Genomic DNA, 17,197 nt, shown 5'->3' with positions numbered 1-17,197 from the left:
TTTTCTTCTTCCTTAATTTCTTTCATGATTGTGTCCATAAGTGTAATGAAGAGCGAACTGCCTTGCTGAACACCTCTCTTTGTCTTACACCATTTTAATCTTCCAGCTCCTACTTGTACACTTCTCTCACAACCATCGTACAAAATCTGGACTTTTTTAATTAATGAATCAAGAACATTATGTTTTCTCAAGATTCCCATGTTCTATCCCTTGGTACACTGTCATATGCTTTTTCCAAATCCACGATTACTACTATCAAGTCCTTTCCTTTTTCCCAGTATTTCTCCATTAACTGACGGAGGGAGAAAATGAGATCTATTGTTCCCCTATTACTTCTGAACCCATGCTGTTGTTCCTCTAAGTATCTTTTTTCTATGAGCTTTTCCATTATCTTAAGGCAGTGTGATAACAGCGTGATTCCTCGGTAGTTGGTGCATGAATGAAACACAAACGCCAATATTCCGTTTCTAAATCCTTTTCTTATTATTAGAAATGCATAGTGGAACGTAGTCGAATTAAAGCAGGTGACGCTGCGGCAATTACATTAGGAAATGAGACACTGAAAGTAGTAGATAATTTTTGCTATTTGGGGAGCAAAGTAACTCATGATGGTCGAAGTAGAGAGGATTTAAATGTAGACTGGTGCTACAGAAGAATGCTGAAGATTAGATGGGTAGATCACATTGTGAGGGGTCCACTTCTACGTGGAGCCCGATTTAGTAGTATACTTCATGACAAAAGATCTGAAACGATTATTACATGTACAAGAGATTGTGTCTTTGACCCCACTGAACCAAAGATGTTGACTGAGTGGCAGAATCGATTGTAAGTAGGGGCGCGTGGAGCGCAGTAGCAGTTGCCGTTGCACTCTGTCCTAGGTAGGATGTAAAACTTAAAGCTAGTGTCTAGCTGTGAGAATTTAGTTGTTTGTCTATGGACACAGAATAAAACAGTTTTTATAAAATGAAGAGATGAGTGATTCTGTAACTCTAAAGTAAAGCAACTGGAACATATTTGTAAGCTAATGGAATTTTGTGTATTCAGTTTTGAGTATACAACAACGCAATTTGTGGATTTCGCTAATTTTTACAGTACTGACACGATCACTCTACTTTATATATCTTTCGATTACCCCAAAGTCACAGTCACAGGGGAGGAAAGAGTGCCCCCGAGTAGGATAATATTGTACAATTTTGTCGAATATTCCTGCTGCAACCACACTCATAATAAAGCTTGTTACTATGTGGTTTCGGTTTTGACCACCACAGGAATCTGAAAATAAATAAAGCTCCTTGGTGCTGTGAGGTATGTTATTACATATGTAATGATTAAGAAGTGAGCATACACCATTTGGTCCTTTCCTGCTCAAGCCCTCATGATATAAATGATGTACTGAGGTTCCCTTTTTCATATCATGGATGAAAAACAAGTACACTCATTTTTTTCTCATGTAAAATATCTCTTGCACTGGAATGTGCGCAAGGGCAAATTCTGCATGTAATCAAAACAAATACATGCGATGTCATCTCGTTCAACACAATTTGCTGTACTTCCTTCATTTTGTTCTAGAACTTTTGTAATCTACGCTTATGTACCAACAGCTGTGCGGCTGCAACACGCTTAGCGTTATCATTTAGAAAATTACTTTTAAGTTTTTGACTGATCTCCTCACAAGTAGTTCACCCATCTTTTTGTGGCCTTCCAAGTGCATAGCCGAAGTTCTCCTTCTAGTACTACAAATAAAATGAATAGGTAAGTTTAATCTAGATACTTTTTGCAAAATAGTGCATGCATGATTTTTACTATTAGCTTGGCATACATATACTTGATATTTCGATTTGCATAATGGGTTTTCTTTACTGGGAAAGATGGAATATGCTCATTTATTTTTTCACAAAGTGCTCATGCTACAGTTTTGTTTCTAGAGTTTTCTGATTTTCCTCGATTTTCTTTTGGAGATTTCCCTGCAGCCAGCAAGTCAACAAGTCTTCTCACTCTCTTTTTCTAATACTCCATACAGATTGATGAACGCTGTTTTGCAAATAGAATGCCTGTTAACTGCAAGAGTAATGCTGTACGAAACATTGTGGAGTCCTTTGGAGTATCCTTCCGTGGTCTACGGTGTTGAACATTAGATAAAGTCAGCTGGTCTTGTAGGAAAATATCTTGCTCCGTTTTAGTTTCAAATTCATGGAAATTTTTCAAAATTGTTATCTTGTCTAGGTCACTGAATTTTGTAAAACACTTCATACTACATCTGAAATCAAACAAATGCTACTAGTTTTGGCTTTAGTGTTTTGTAATGGATATTTAGGCAAACTGTGTTATTGCATAAATCCTTGGAAATAAATTTAGTACTGTAGATTTTTAATTTATTTGAGATTAAATACAGGTGAGACTGTGTGCTATGTGGTTGAAGATTAATAATTATTATTTTTTAGGTTTTGATTAGTGAGGATGAAATGAATGTTTGCCCCATGCAAATGTGATTTTTATTGTTCTGCTGACCATTACTTTGAAATCTTATTTTGTATTAGATTATATATTTTAATAAGATGTAACCTACATAAAAGTTAGGTTAGAAACTTACCTACAGTCGGGTCCTGTAGATCTGGATGCAATGACTTTCCCAGAATAGCTAACGTGTTTATTTCCCTTTACTTTACACCTTTTAATCTTATTCTGTTTATATTCTTCTTGGTTTCGTTGGCCATTTTTGCGTTTTAGAGGTGATTCTTTAGTATCACTGCCCATGTCTGCACGCAAAACAACTGTAAAACTACACTCAACCAGTTGCTTGAAGAGTTTACTAAAATGGTCACCAGATAGCAACAGCATAGTTGTTTTGAAAGGGGCATGAGTCCAGGACTAATGCCGTTTTCAAAACATTCAACAAAGTCATGTTATGCATTAGACTGATGCCGTTTTCATACGAAACGATGTATCTATCTTTATAGATACCGAATCCAAGCATAGCTCTATATGGCAAAAACAGTGACTCGTGCCTTTTTCAAACTGATTCAATTATTAGAAGAAATTCATAATAAAAAGTCTTGGTTGCAAAGTTATTTAGTATCAGTAACGCGCTTCACCCTTTTTGGGCATCATCAGATTGTCTGTAAAAAAAAGAAAAAAATGAAAAAGACACAATCTTTTAGAAACAAGTGCCGGAAGGGGCATGAGCCTTTCTTTTACGGCAACGCAGATAAAGTAAAAGTAATAGAAGCTTACGTAAAAGTAGCAGGATATGTAACGCAGCGGGACTCATTCTCGAAACAATCGCCGTGGCTGTGGCCAAACCATTTATCCGTAATATCATTTCTTCCGGGAACGTATCTGGGAGATATTGTGTGAAGTTTGAAGGAAGGTAGTGGCGGAAGAGAGGCTGTGAAGGCAGGTCATGTGTCGTGCATTCACAGCTGCGTCGGTAAGAGTATTGACTGAGAACGGCAACGCTCCAGATTCACGTTTTCGTCCGGCACAGCAGTTTTTTTGACATTTTTTGTAGTAGATTTATTTTTTTGATAGCCCCAACGCAAGTCAAGCCTTGTTGCCTTCAGCATGTGTGTGTTCGCGGTAATGGACGACTCTCAGCCTGGAAGTGAGGTACACTTTCTCATCACCTATCTGGATACCTATCAGAAGAAACTAACATGACGTGCGTCTTCCCTTCACTTTAATGATGGTTTGAATTCTACTGCGGACGATGTCAGTGAGGAGTCGGAATGTTACTGGAGGAATGACATACTATTCTTCCTTAAGAGCCGAAACCAAAGTAGTTATATTGGACGCTGGGGTACAGAACGAAGTCGACTTTTTAATTCTTCACTATGTTGCCACAGTGGGTTTATCGGGGCTCTGGGTAGGCCAATCCACTTCAGAAACGCTACTCTCCAGAAACCGTTGCCTCATAGATCGTGTTTCATGATAAGTGCCTTGTCATGCTCATACAATTATCGTCTCCGAAGTGCTCCTCTACTGCACGCGGTACACAAAGGTGTAAAATATGGTAACATGTAAGGGGAACACGCTCTAACCACGAAAAACGCACACATACTGTAGAAACACCTCTTCTGTACTTCACTGTCGGCACAAGACCTGAGATAGGTAACGTTCTCCAGTAATTCGCCGAACCCAAACACTTCCTTTGCATTGCCAAAGGGTGCAGCTAGATTCATCACCGCAGCTCCCTGCTTTCCAGTCGCTCTTTATACCACTTCAAGTGTTGGTTAACAGTGACTACAAAGATGTGTGTCTTATGGGGAGCTGCTCGACCCCTGTAACCCATTCTTTTTAACTGTCTTCGAATAGTCATTATGCTAACAGGAGTTCTGGTAGCACGTTGGAACTCACTGGTGACTCCTTCCGCTAATTTCATGCGAATTTTTTAGAACCCCCTCCGCAATGCTCGACGTTCCCGTCCGTCAGTAAATGAGTTCTGCCCGGTATTGGTTTAGCTGTGGTTGTTCCTTCGAATTTCCACTTCAGAATCACGTCACCAAAATGTCAGTGGGCCGCGCGCGGCTCACGGTCATGCCGTTTATTGCTCGTTTTTCTTTTAATTCGATTTACTGGCGTCTCTAGGTTCCTGGTTTGCTTCTTGCCCGTGAGTGGCAGCAGCAGCGCTTATCGATAACGGCACTGTCGTACCATCTCTGGAGCGACGGCTAGTATTTCCGGGTCGTCGTGAGTCTGGAGTTGAGTCGGGGACGGAGCGCCAGGGAGGCGCGGACAGCCAGTACCTGCCGACCGCTGGCCGCACACGTGAACTGTCCGACGGAAGGAGATTGGAGCGGGAACGACAGCCGGTTGGTCTTTCGGTTGGTCGTCTCATCGGACGACGTATATTTGCGACCGCTTATTGAATCTCTCTCTCTCTCTCTCTCTCTCTCTCTCTCTCTCTCTGTGTGTGTGTGTGTGTGTGTGTGTGTGTGTGACTTGTCATTTCTCCTCGTTGTTCCGTAGCAAATGTGATTTCCGCTGAGCAGATGAATGCTTTCTGCGTACTGGAGTGGTGAGTCGGTCGGTTGCGACAGAGCAGCGTGGAAGGAAATTGATTAGGTTGTTGGTTGGTTCTTCAGCTGTCCATGGGTCGTGTTACGCTTGGCTGCCTGTCTCACCTAAACTGTTGTTAGAGTTTCCTACCGAGGCCGACCCTTTCGAGTGAGGAGCGTCGGAACAGTGCGGCTCTCGCAGCCGAGCGAAGCAGACGTGCGGTGTGTGCTCTCCGCTGTCAGAGAGAGCCCGCGCGCCTTGTTTACTTTCTTCGGCCGACACTAACGTGACGCCGTAGCGCTACAAGACCATGGCAAACCAATACAGAAGATCAACCTTGAAATTCACATTTCGGAACGACTTTACCCGACCAAAGGCGCTCGAAGTCGAACGCTTTTTAAAAGAGGAAGCCAAGATCCCGGCTGCCGACATTGTCGGCATTCACTTTTCGATCGTCAGTAGCACGGTCTATGTAAAGCTCATAAACGAAACTACATGCGACAAGGTGCTTCGTGAGATGAAACAAGAACTCCGCTTCTGCCACGCAGATGGCAATGTTGGCACCGTCGAGGTCGGCCATGCCGCAATGGGACTGCGGACTATCCGCATATTCGAACTTCCATTTGAACTCCCGGCGGCAGAAGTTGTAGCGGCGCTCCGCCCCTACGGCACGGTACACGAACACGTGGCTGAAAAATGGACCCAGTTTAAGACGTATCCAGTACTCAATGGAGTACGCCAAGTACGCATAGATCTCCAACGACACGTGCCATCCTATCTACAGATAGGAGGATGCCGGGCCATAGTTATTTATGACGGCCAGCCGAAGACGTGTTCCGGATGCGGCAAAGAAGGACATCTTCGTTCCGAGTGCCTCCAGCGTCGGATCACACAACTCCCACCGAAGGACGTTGCACCACCAGCGGCGAAGACTATTCTACCCGTGACTTACGCAGCGGCGCTCACGACATTCTCCACACAACAGACACGGCCGACCGCTTCAGCCGTACAAGAATCACTTTCCACGGACAAAAACCTGGATGATCCGCCTACCTGGCCAGTGGTGGAAACTAGTACTACGACTCTGGAGCTACCGAACGCGACAGACATTGACGCCGGCAAGATGGCAATTGATTCCCTTATTGTACCGACCGAAGCGTTTGTTCCGGCGGAGCGTGAGTCAGTGCCGTCTTCTGACAATGAAGGTCATGTACGGAAACAGCGATCACCGAAACGCCGAAAGCGCCGTCGTCGGACCGTGTCGGAACACAGCGGTTCGCATTCGGCCGGGGAAGAACAACTGACCACTCAAGACGCCAGCCGCGAAGCTGAGGCTGTTTCCACTGACTCCAACCTTGCAGAACAGACAGAAAAACATGCAGCTTTCGACCATCAGCCCATTGACAGAAACAGTGAGCAGCGGGAAGGTACCAGTGCAGGCAGCGAAGTCGCCCGGTCCCTTACTACCAAACATTCCGAGGCTATGGAACATGAACAGACATCCGCGCCCGCTTCGTGGGCCGAGGACGTCGAGACACAAGATCCCGATCCGCGGCCAGCTGAGGCGCCGCCGGATCATGCAGCATAAGCAGCACAAGGAGGACCGCGTTTGGCGGGGGGTAACATCACTTCCGATGTTCGCTTCTCTCCAACTTCAACATGGATAACCTCGCCCAAACACCGCGTTGCCAGGCTTACCGCCTGGCGACAATGAATATCAACATGATCAGTTCTCCTGTCAAGATCCAACTTTTGAAAGAAACCATACGAGCCATGGGAGTTGACTTTGCTTTCCTACAAGAAGTGAAAACGACTGCACTCCCGCACTTTTACGGTTACGCCACACATGTGACTCCCGGTAGCCCTGCAGACACCGGAGTGGCAATATTAGTGCGTGAAGGTATTGAAGTTACCGACGTCACGTTTCTTCCCTCCGCGCGAGGAATAGCATTTACGGCACTCAACACCCGATTCATTAATGTTTACGCGCCGTCGGGTACCACAAGACGTCACGACCGCGCCAGATTCTACTCCACAGATGTCGCTCCCCTTTTCCTTGGACGATACGACCACAGCGTCTTCGCCGGCGATTTTAATTGCGTCCTTCACCCCAAGGACCAAATCCCACATTACATGCCTTGTCCGGAACTGGGTGCGATGATCCAAGAACTTCACTTGTGCGACACGTGGGAAAAAGTCCACGGTAACCGCTCTGGCCACACTCATCTTACCAGTCATTCGGCCAGCCGACTTGACCGCATATATGTGTCACAGGATCTCACACAAGGTGTGGTGGACGCCGAATTATGGCCTCAAGCCTATTCCGATCACAGTGCCTATATCTGCACTATACACCTACGCCCCCAACAAGTCTGGCGCAGCAATGGCTTTTGGAAGCTCAACGTAACTCATCTCCAGGACCTGGATTGCCGTCGGCAAGTTGCAGCAACGTGGACTAACTGTGAACGCCGCCTACCACGATACACCTCGACCCTGGAGTGGTGGCTCCTCTGTGCCAAACCAGCAATCCGTAGGACACTTATGCAATATGGCAAGGACGTGACTGCGTGGCATCGACAGACCCTCGATTTTTACTACGCGGCACTCAGGGACCTCGACGCCTTACCCCCTTCCCCGGAGAGACAACATGACCAAAGCAGAATCAAGGCTCACATACTATCATTGACGAAGCGTCGACTAGAAGGTGCAGTAGTCCGCTCGCGACGGCACGACCGAACGGTTGCAGAGGAACCCACTATGCACCACGTTGTGGCGGATAAGCGCCGACAACGCCAACATTTAATCACACAACTCAGGACACACGACGGTCGCTTATGTACTACCCAAGCAACCATAGTAAAGGCGGTGGAGGATCATTTTCGTCATCTTTACAAGGAAAGAACCGTCAATGACGAGGCCACTACTGAAGTGTTACAGCAGGTAACACGTACTATCGACGAGGCTACCGTGACTGCACTAACAGAGGAAATCTCACTCGAAGAAGTCGAAGACGCCGTGGACAAAGGTGCGGCCAATAAATCTCCTGGACCTGATGGATTGCCCATCGAATTCTACCGGACTTTCCGTGACATCATGATGCCTCGCTGGGTTATAATGTTCCGCGAACTTATGTCTCCAGACTGTGTTGTGCCGCCAGCGTTTGTAGAAGGTCTCCTCATACCAGTACACAAGCCAGGTGGAGGGCTATCGATTAACGACTATCGGCCGCTTACAATGCTGAACGCCGATTATAAGATTTTCACCAGGATTATGGCGAGCCGTATTAAGACGACTTTGCCGATGATCCTCGCTCCAGAACAGACGTCGCAAGGGGGAGAAGCCAACATACACATGGCCACCGGTGACTGCAGGGACTTAATAGCGATCGCTTCTGCGTGCCGTCTGAGAGCGGCGATCGTCTCCGTCGACTTCAACCGCGCCTTTGATAGAGTGCACCATAACTTCCTCCTACGAGTGATGGACTGTATGGGATTCCCCCCGGGCCTCATCGACACCCTACGGCGTCTTTGGACCGCAGCCAGCTCACACGTCCAGGTCAATGGAAGGACGGTAGGACCAGTACCCATTAAGAGGTCTCTACGACAGGGTTGTCCCCTTTCTACCTACCTTTATGCAATCGTACTCGAGCCACTCCTAGGGGGCCTTAACCACCGCCTATCTGGCATTACGCTGCGGGACGTCACCTTTCGCTATAGGACATACGCTGACGACCTGCTACTGCTGGTTCGTTCCAATGACGAAGTTCAAAGCGTACTAACCTGGATTGAGCGATACGGACAGGCCGCGGGCAGTCTTCTGAACATCAACAAGTCGGCGGCGTTGGACATTGGGCGTGGTCTCGGACCGGAAGCCCTCGCTCCCCTCCCACCAGTTTCTGATCTGCGCTATTTGGGAATCACGTTCAAGAAAGATGTACGTAAAACAGCTGCAGCAAACTACCGACGGTTATTACAGATCATACGCGCAATGGTGCGACAGAACCTGCTCCGGGACTTGAATCAGCTACAACGTGTTGAATACCTGAACCTCTACGTAGCATCAAAACTCAACCACGTGGCACAGGTCCTCCCACTACCGCTGCAGATAGGTCGCCGGCTTCAGGCGGCCTTCAGTTACTACGTTTCCGCAGGTCATATCTTTAAAGTACGATACGACACTCTTACCCTCCCAGTGAACAAAGGAGGGCTGGGATTGGTCAACGTCAGGGCGAGAGCAGCTGCCCTTTACATGAGCAACATGAGGAAACGATGGAAAAGTCAATATACCTCTCTCACGGGTCGTTTACTACAGGTTCTGATGCCAGCCTCTAACGTCCCGCCGGTGTCGGTTGCGCACGTCGCACCACAGCTCTCCCATGTGTCGACCTTCATTCTTGATTACAGCTATGTCAGCTCGAACCTCTCCGCCACACGTCCACCAAAGGCGAAAGATTTTTATACCAACCTTCTGCGGGCTGTTCACCATAACGTGGTGGAAAACAAGTACCCTACGGTTCACTGGCCAAGAGTGTGGAAAACGATACACCACCACTTTCTGTCATCCACGGTGCGTTCCAAGTGGTATCAGATCGCCAACAAAAAATATGCCACACGCCAGCGACTTCACACTATTGGACTGGCAGACTCCCCTTATTGCCCAGATTGTCACCTTTTGGATACCGATGAACATCGTTTTACTTGCGCCTCATCGTCCGGAGTTTGGCGACTAACACAGAAGATATTGGCTTGTTACCTCCGGGTCACACCTGATATGATTGACCCTCAGACCCTACTCTGTCCCGATGAAACTTACTTTCCGGCTGCAAAATATCATGCGCTTACATGGTTCAAAGGACTTACCGTCGCCTACATCTTTAGCGACGGAGAGAAAGAGCAGCTTGATTACTGGTGGTTCCTACAAAATGCTCACAATGCCCTCGAACGCACACCGAAATACCGTACGCTCTTCGCAAATTATTTACGCAGCGTTTTCGTTAACCCCCCACTCAGCTGGGGAGTGCCAGGCTGTGGTTAATGTGCTGTGCCGCATCACATTAACGGCTCAACGTTCTGCCTTGTCAGCCATGACCAAAGAAAGAGACAAGCTGCTGCAAGGATACTGTTTTCCTTGAGGCACTAGCGAAGCAGAATGCCTCCGTTGCAGATGCCCTTCAAAGGCGCTATTGGAGATTTCAGATAACGATGGCGAGGCTCCAAGTGGAACCAGTTACATTATTGAAGAACCTTTTAGTTAGAATTACATCAGTGATTTATATTTTTCTTTTTGATTACTCTTTTATGCCACCTTTGTTGTTGTAACACTTACTTGTAACACTTAGTTACTAGAATTCTCATTTGTACACGCTCCCTAAATGTAATCATATAAAAACAAAAAGTGGCAACGGATAGCCCTAACCTTGATTTCCCATACTTCCCCTGGTTTATAGGCAGCTCTCTGGGGTGGGTTTACTCAGGAGCCAACGCCTGAAGTGGATCACATTTCTTTTTGTTATAGGATGACAAGTGGCGGTGGCAATTAAAAAAAAAAAAAAAAAAAAAAAAACAAAAAAAAAAACAAAAAAAAAAAACAAAAAAAAGCGGTAGCGTAAAAAAAAAAAAAAAAGAACAAAACCCGATACATCCACTTTTGCTGTATTCGCTTGTTTGAGCTGTAGGGGGGAGATACGGGAGTAATACATGCTGCCACAAAATAATTTTCAGCACAACGCGACATCACGTGTTTCATGGTGTGTTTCTTCTTTTTATAGCTTGTGGAGCCATTTAGAGATAACTATTTGTTACTTTCTGTATTAACAGCAAATGCGGATTTATCGGTTTTTGTTCCGGCGCTCCTCAACTCTTCTGAGCACCACTGTTCTGTTCTTTGCGATTTTCTTTTGTCACAAGTACTGTGCCAGGCCTTCAGCCGTGTATTAATTTTGTCTGTTCTATGTTCAGTATACGGCCTTCAGCTGAAACTTATGTGAAGTATTTTAAAATTAGGCCTTCAGCCGTGTTTTATTTAAAATTCTTGTTTGCTCTGTATTTAGACCTTTCGCCAGGTTGGTTTTAAAATCTGTTTCTTTAAGCCGTAATGTGTAAATTCCTGTCTGTAAGATTTCTTTTTAATTATCTTGAATTCTTAAAATGGTCTTCAGCTGTACTGTGTAAATGCTTATCGTAAGGTTTGTCTTCAATTATTTTGAATAATTGTTTGGGCCTTCAACTGTAAAGATATTTCAAGTTTTCTTAAAATGGTTTTCAGTTGTACTGTGTAAATGCTTGTCTTTAATGGTTACCTTTTATTATGTTGAAAAATTATTGGGCTTTCAGGCGAGGAATTAATTTAAATTTTCCTTAATATGGCTTGTAGACGAGATTTGTAAATGCTTGGCTTTTAAAGAATTTCCTTTGCTGATCTGAAATATTATTTGAGCCTTTAGCCGAGAAGATATTTTAATTTTACTTAAGTAAGGTCTTCAGCCGTTTCTCTAAATCCTTGTGTATTAAAATGAATTATTTAAACTTTATTATTGAGAAGTTACTTGGGCCCTTAGCCGTGAATTGATCCTTGTTGTTTTAAAGAGAACACTGTGCATTGGTTTTCGAGAAATACAGTTGTCTGTTCTTGTGTAATGAACAGTAACTGATCTTGGCCCCTTTCCACAACCTGATCCGCTCTGTCCTGCGAACCACCAGATTTCAGTCAGCTTTCGCAGCTTTAGAAGGGTTGACGGATTTGTTACTGAGTGTTGCCATGTAGATGGAGATTATGTAAATTTGTAGAGCATTAGTTCCGAAGATGGTGACGTAGTCCTACCGAAACCGGTTATCGAAATAAATGCTTTATTAGTAATCGTGGCTTCTGACGTTTTTCTTCTGACTTTATTACATTGCAGATCGCCTCCATTCTGGCACAATGTCAGGAATATATAACCTCGCAATTGGCGTTATTTTATTTATGTTTCACTTTATTACGACACGTTTCCGGCTGCAGCCCCATTAGAGTCAAATGCTACCAGGATACAGTTCGACATCTTGGCGGAGTCTATTTCCAAAAGAAATACTTTATCAGCTACGGACATGCACGTTGAATTTATTCTTCGAAGGAAAGATCATATTTTATTTATTGCCTTACCCAGTCCCCCACATGCCGGTTTATTGCAGCAGTTGTAATTTACATTGCTTTTCCTGTTTCGTGGCTAGCTTCCTCACTCAGTACACCCGTCGTACGGCGAAAAACTTGCGGTTTTGTTGAGCCTTTTCACTGACAAGATCTGACATGCTGGACAGCTACGTCTCGCAAACCATTTTGCATTTAGTTCTGATATTGTAGGTGCATTTTCGTGAGATATTTCGCAAGTTAATACGCCGTTGCTAAGAATCATAGTAGATACTCGAATTAACAGTGTTTCAATAAAAAAAATGGCTCTGAGCACTATGGGACTCAACATCTTAGGTCATAAGTCCCCTAGAACTTAGAACTACTTAAACCTAACTAACCTAAGGACACCACACACACCCATGCCCAAGGCAGGATTCGAACCTGCGACCGCAGCAGTCCCGCGGTTCCGGACTGCAGCGCCAGAACCTCTAGACCACCGCGGCCGGCAGTGTTTCAATAGTGAAAATATTTGTAGAAATCATACAGTAAATAAATTTCAACGTAACTCAGAAGAAACCTGGTTTACGTAAACAGTGGCATACTGCATGTCATTCAAACACTCCACAAGCAACACTCAAGTGATGGAAGCTACCATAGCGATTTGTCAATGAGAGTGGTATAAACTGCTGGATGATTCATCATTTTTAAGCGTCCCAAAAGCCACAGAAAATCCCAAGTTTCGATTCATCTATACTCGTTCTCCCAACGGAATAAATACGTCACTAAATTCGCCTTTTCGGGAACTGCCATTCTGGAGTTGTGAAACACAGTATTCCCATTTAAAATCAAAAGCCGTTATGCTGGAGCTTTATAAGATGAGTCAAATGAGGATTAGAGTGATAGTTTGGTACCTCACACTCTACTTTGACTTTAGAAGCAAATGTTTTAGATGTTTGACGTAATCGAGTTTTCCCAGAAACCGCAGATGTTCCGCTTTTCAGGGAAACTTACGCCAGCCAACTTCCACCTCCGACTGATTGACGTGCTCCGGAGCGTACGCCCACACGCGGTTGTCGGGATATGGATTATCGGAGACCTGTTGTGGCGGCATTGTCCCCAAGTGCACAGGGCAGATGTAGTGAGTCACGGCATATGTGATGCACTCCTGTGTCCTCGGCTTTTCCCAAATGTCATTCCACAAACAGTTACAAAGGACCCCTGTCGTATTCTGACAGCACTGACAGATCTTTGTTCGAGAACAGCGATCAGGAGGTGCAGGTGTCCTTCAAAAGCTCGGTTTCCAGAATAGCAGAACCTACTGATGAAAAACCTTTAAAAGGGAGTGAATGTTTCTCTGGTATTTTAGTGCGCAGAATCTTAATATAAAAATAACCGTTATCACCCGCCATTTTTACAATTGAACTGAATATTTAAGAACAACGCATTTTTAGTGATTTTAGTAAGATGTTTCAATTGAAACTGATCGGACTGCAGCTTTGTTCTGACACATAATTTAGACATAAATATTTCAATTCCGTTAAAATTTCTATTCAAAACGTAAGGCTAAATAAGTTTCCTTTGTTGATGAGAAGAAATATATTACCACTTATGAAACTTAAGTTAGGTCTAATGAAACAGGTTTTGAAAGCCTTAGCTAAAGTTGTTGGAAGTTAAAAGTATCTCTGAGAGAAATTTGTTCATCTAACTTGATTGAAATTTAAAGAGACTTGTTTGTTGGACCTGATTTTCGAAAAGTGCTATTGGATCCCAACTTTGAATTAAAAATGCTGTGAATGCGAGACACACATGGGCACCATTAAAAGAGGTTGATACTAAGTTCTTAACTAGCAAAAATGACTCACACTATGTTTCTGTTTTGGTGAATATATTTCGGTAGTTCATGAAGTTGGGATCTATGATGAACCCTAAGATTCCCTTTTCTAACTTTCACCTTGATTCTTCTCTCAAAATTTCAGGTTTTAAGAGGGTGTGTGGTGTTATTGCAGTGAATACATAATAGAGCCAAATAGAAAAAAAATCTTGGCAGTATGAGGCCACTTATGGGTACATACCCCCATTGGCCTGGATGCGTGCACTGATTCGTTTGGGAAGGGTGTCATCAAGTCGTTGTACCCTCCTTTGAGGCAAACTGTGCCACGACTATTGTAGCTGATTCTTGATATCCTGGATGCTGGTTCTGGGACAGAGTTAAGTTCGAGCTGGTCTTAGACATGTTCCATCGGCGACACATCTGGGAATCTTGCTGGCCACTGGTGAACGTCATCACGAAGACAGTTCATAGAGACACGTGTCATATGTGGACGAGCACTGTCCTCTTGAAAAGGGGTGTCACGATGCTGTCGCACGAGAGGTAACACATGAGTACGCAGAATGTCCGTTGACGTACCATTGTAACGTCGGAGTTCCCTGAACCTCTGCCATACCCCATGGCTCCCCACACGATGACGCCAACAGTAATACCACTGTGTCTCGCCAAAACATTGGAATAATGAGGCGTGTACCAGGTCGCGACTGTACTCGCCGACGATGCTCATCGGCGGTAGTGCAGCGCCACGTTTCATCGCTACGCGCAGTGCGACGCCACTGGTCAGCGGTCTTGATTCCCAGTCACGAAACGCAGTAGCACTACATTCTAGTGTGGCTGCTAGTATTCTCCAGCCAGTTTGCGGAATGCCACAGAATGTTGAAGATAGTCTATCACTTGTTCTCGGATAGCAGACACAGATGTGAAGGAGTTACGATGTGCTTGGTGCACAATATGGAGATCCTTCCTTGCGGTGGTCATACTTGGTCGACTGGAACCTTGATGACGATTACTCTTGCCTTCGGATTTCCATGCAATCCCTCATCGGGCCACTGTCACATTTGAATGCCCCACAAATCTGGACAATGCACGATTCGACCAGCCAACAAAATGGAGACCCACAATGACACCATTTTCAAACTCTGTCAGGTGCTGATCTCTTCAATACTTACATAGCCGCCGATGGTGTGCATGTGTAGAAATTTACATGGACATCTTCTGCGCGCTTCTCTTTATTTTCCAGGCAGGATAATATCTCAGTTATCAGATGAACGGCCAGTTTCAGGGAAAGCGCTGTAAAAGTGTAGAATTTAAGACGGTAAATAAGATCCGTAATGAGGACATTGGCATCTGCAGTCATAAAGTTTGTGGCATCCGAAGCGGAAGAGTCCACAGTAAAAAGCGGAACGAATATATTGCCTTGCGTAGCGATGTTACAGGCACCAGTGACGTCACAACCGGAAGTGCAGCCGTGTAAGGACAGTCCCGTCAACCAGAAGACAGTAATTACAGCCTGACAGTCGCCAGGGGGCACTAGTCTGTAACATCGTGAAGTCTGAACCATGCGATGCGGCGGAAAGCCCGAAATGATTTTATTGTGTCAGTGTTTGTACATAATTATACAGGAGATGCAGTCTGAAATTTCATCATTCAGCACTGACATGCTCAGTAATACCGCGATGGGAATAACTGGTGAGAAATTCAGGTGCCGGCGGGATCAGCGGCGACGAGACATCCCTTGGTTGGCAGCGAGCCACATTCCGATGACACAGTCTGCCGTGGAAAGCTGACGCGAGCGTATAACTGTCTGCAGGCGTCAGTGCCCTGTACTTGACGTACAGCTGAGATCTTATCACGGACCTCTCTCCTCGGCGCGTCAGCTAACGGAACTTTCACAGCAGCGCTACAGCAACTGATTATGTAACCACTCGGAACCTACAACGTAACGGCGTTACGGTTTCCATGAACACATTACGTGACAGATATACCGCTCATATCTGCGCTCTTTCTACTGATTCTGAAGTTATCCTGCTTGCTATCTTACTTGTGAAACATGCCTGTTCCGTTTTGGATTTGCCATGATATGAAGTGATTATGTGGAAGTATTCGTCAGTTTTACTCTCGACTCTCGTCTAAGCAAATTATATATAATAAGCGTAATTCCTTTTGTACTTCATTGTTGCTAGTCATATGAATATTTTGTTTACTTATATGAAGTAAAGATATTTTGAAACGCATAGGAAACTACTTGTCATGATGTAGAACAATCTGGTCTCAAGTTGAAGCTCGTCCCCAGACGTTAGCTCGTAGAGCTCATTAAACTTGTGTTTCCGATTTAAAAAGCTGCTAGACAAATACTAGAAGTAAGTTACAAGCAGAAAGGGAGGTTATTGAGAGTTGAGAGCTGTTAGAACTTGCAGGCATCGACTTCACGCAGCGTTTCCGTAGTGTAGTGGTTATCACGTGCGCCTCACACGCGCAAGGTCCCCGGTTCGATCCCGGGCGGAAACATTATTTTAATTTTCTTCTGGCGTTTTTGGTTGTTTTGGCGCCCAAGAGAGTCTAAACACTGTTCAGTGTTTGTGTTGGCGTTCTCTGGAGAGTAAATTAAATTTTTATTTCTAAATCTAAGCCATTAGGATAGTTTCTATGATGTTTTTTTTAAAAAAATAGTAATATGTTAGCAGCGAATGTTAAATGTCAAAAAGTATTTTTTTGTAAGTATCTGGAGTGTAGCCATAAACTGCAGTGAGACATGGATAGATCGGATAAGAAGTGAAGAGATATAAAATCGAGTCGGAAGGAAAATAACATTTCAGCACACTTGAGTAAAAGAGGGGGTAGCGTTAAGGATACATTCTGACGAAACCGTGACTAAAGCAAACCGTGTGCTTGTTCCAGCTGCTCCTCCCCGGCGGAGGTTCCACTCCTCCCTCGGGCATGGGTGTGAGAGTGTGTGTTGTCTTTAGCGCATGCTAAAGTTAGGTTAAGTCGTGTGTAAGCCTAGGGACCGATGACCTCAGCAGTTCCATAGAACTTACCACAAATTTCCAGTTTTTTTCATGTGCTTGTTGAAGGTCGAAGACCCCAACAACTACTACAATGGATATAAAATCTTATACTTAACTTCGAAATTATCATCTTCCCCGATTCACCTCCCAGTTTTCAAGTTATTCAGATAAGTCGTAAACAACCTCCGTCGTATATCATTTGTTCATTTTAGCGGCCGGTTACGTAAAACCTCAAAAACTGACATCCCAATATCTCAAGTAA

The 17,197-nt window shown here is 44.7% G+C and overlaps 1 non-coding gene across 1 annotated transcript; it reads left to right on the top strand.

Annotated features, from left to right (window-relative positions):
• The first annotated feature begins 16,362 nt into the window (after positions 1-16,362).
• Positions 16,363-16,435, top strand: Trnav-cac (transfer RNA valine (anticodon CAC)). The gene has a single exon. It is a non-coding gene; the product is annotated as a tRNA-Val (tRNA).
• Positions 16,436-17,197: the final 762 nt, after the last annotated feature.

This window comes from Schistocerca cancellata, chromosome 2 (assembly GCF_023864275.1).
Source record: "Schistocerca cancellata isolate TAMUIC-IGC-003103 chromosome 2, iqSchCanc2.1, whole genome shotgun sequence".
Lineage (NCBI taxonomy): Eukaryota > Metazoa > Arthropoda > Insecta > Orthoptera > Acrididae > Schistocerca > Schistocerca cancellata.
The sequence above is the reverse complement of the archived record's forward strand: the minus strand, read 5'-3'. Positions and strand labels throughout refer to the sequence as shown.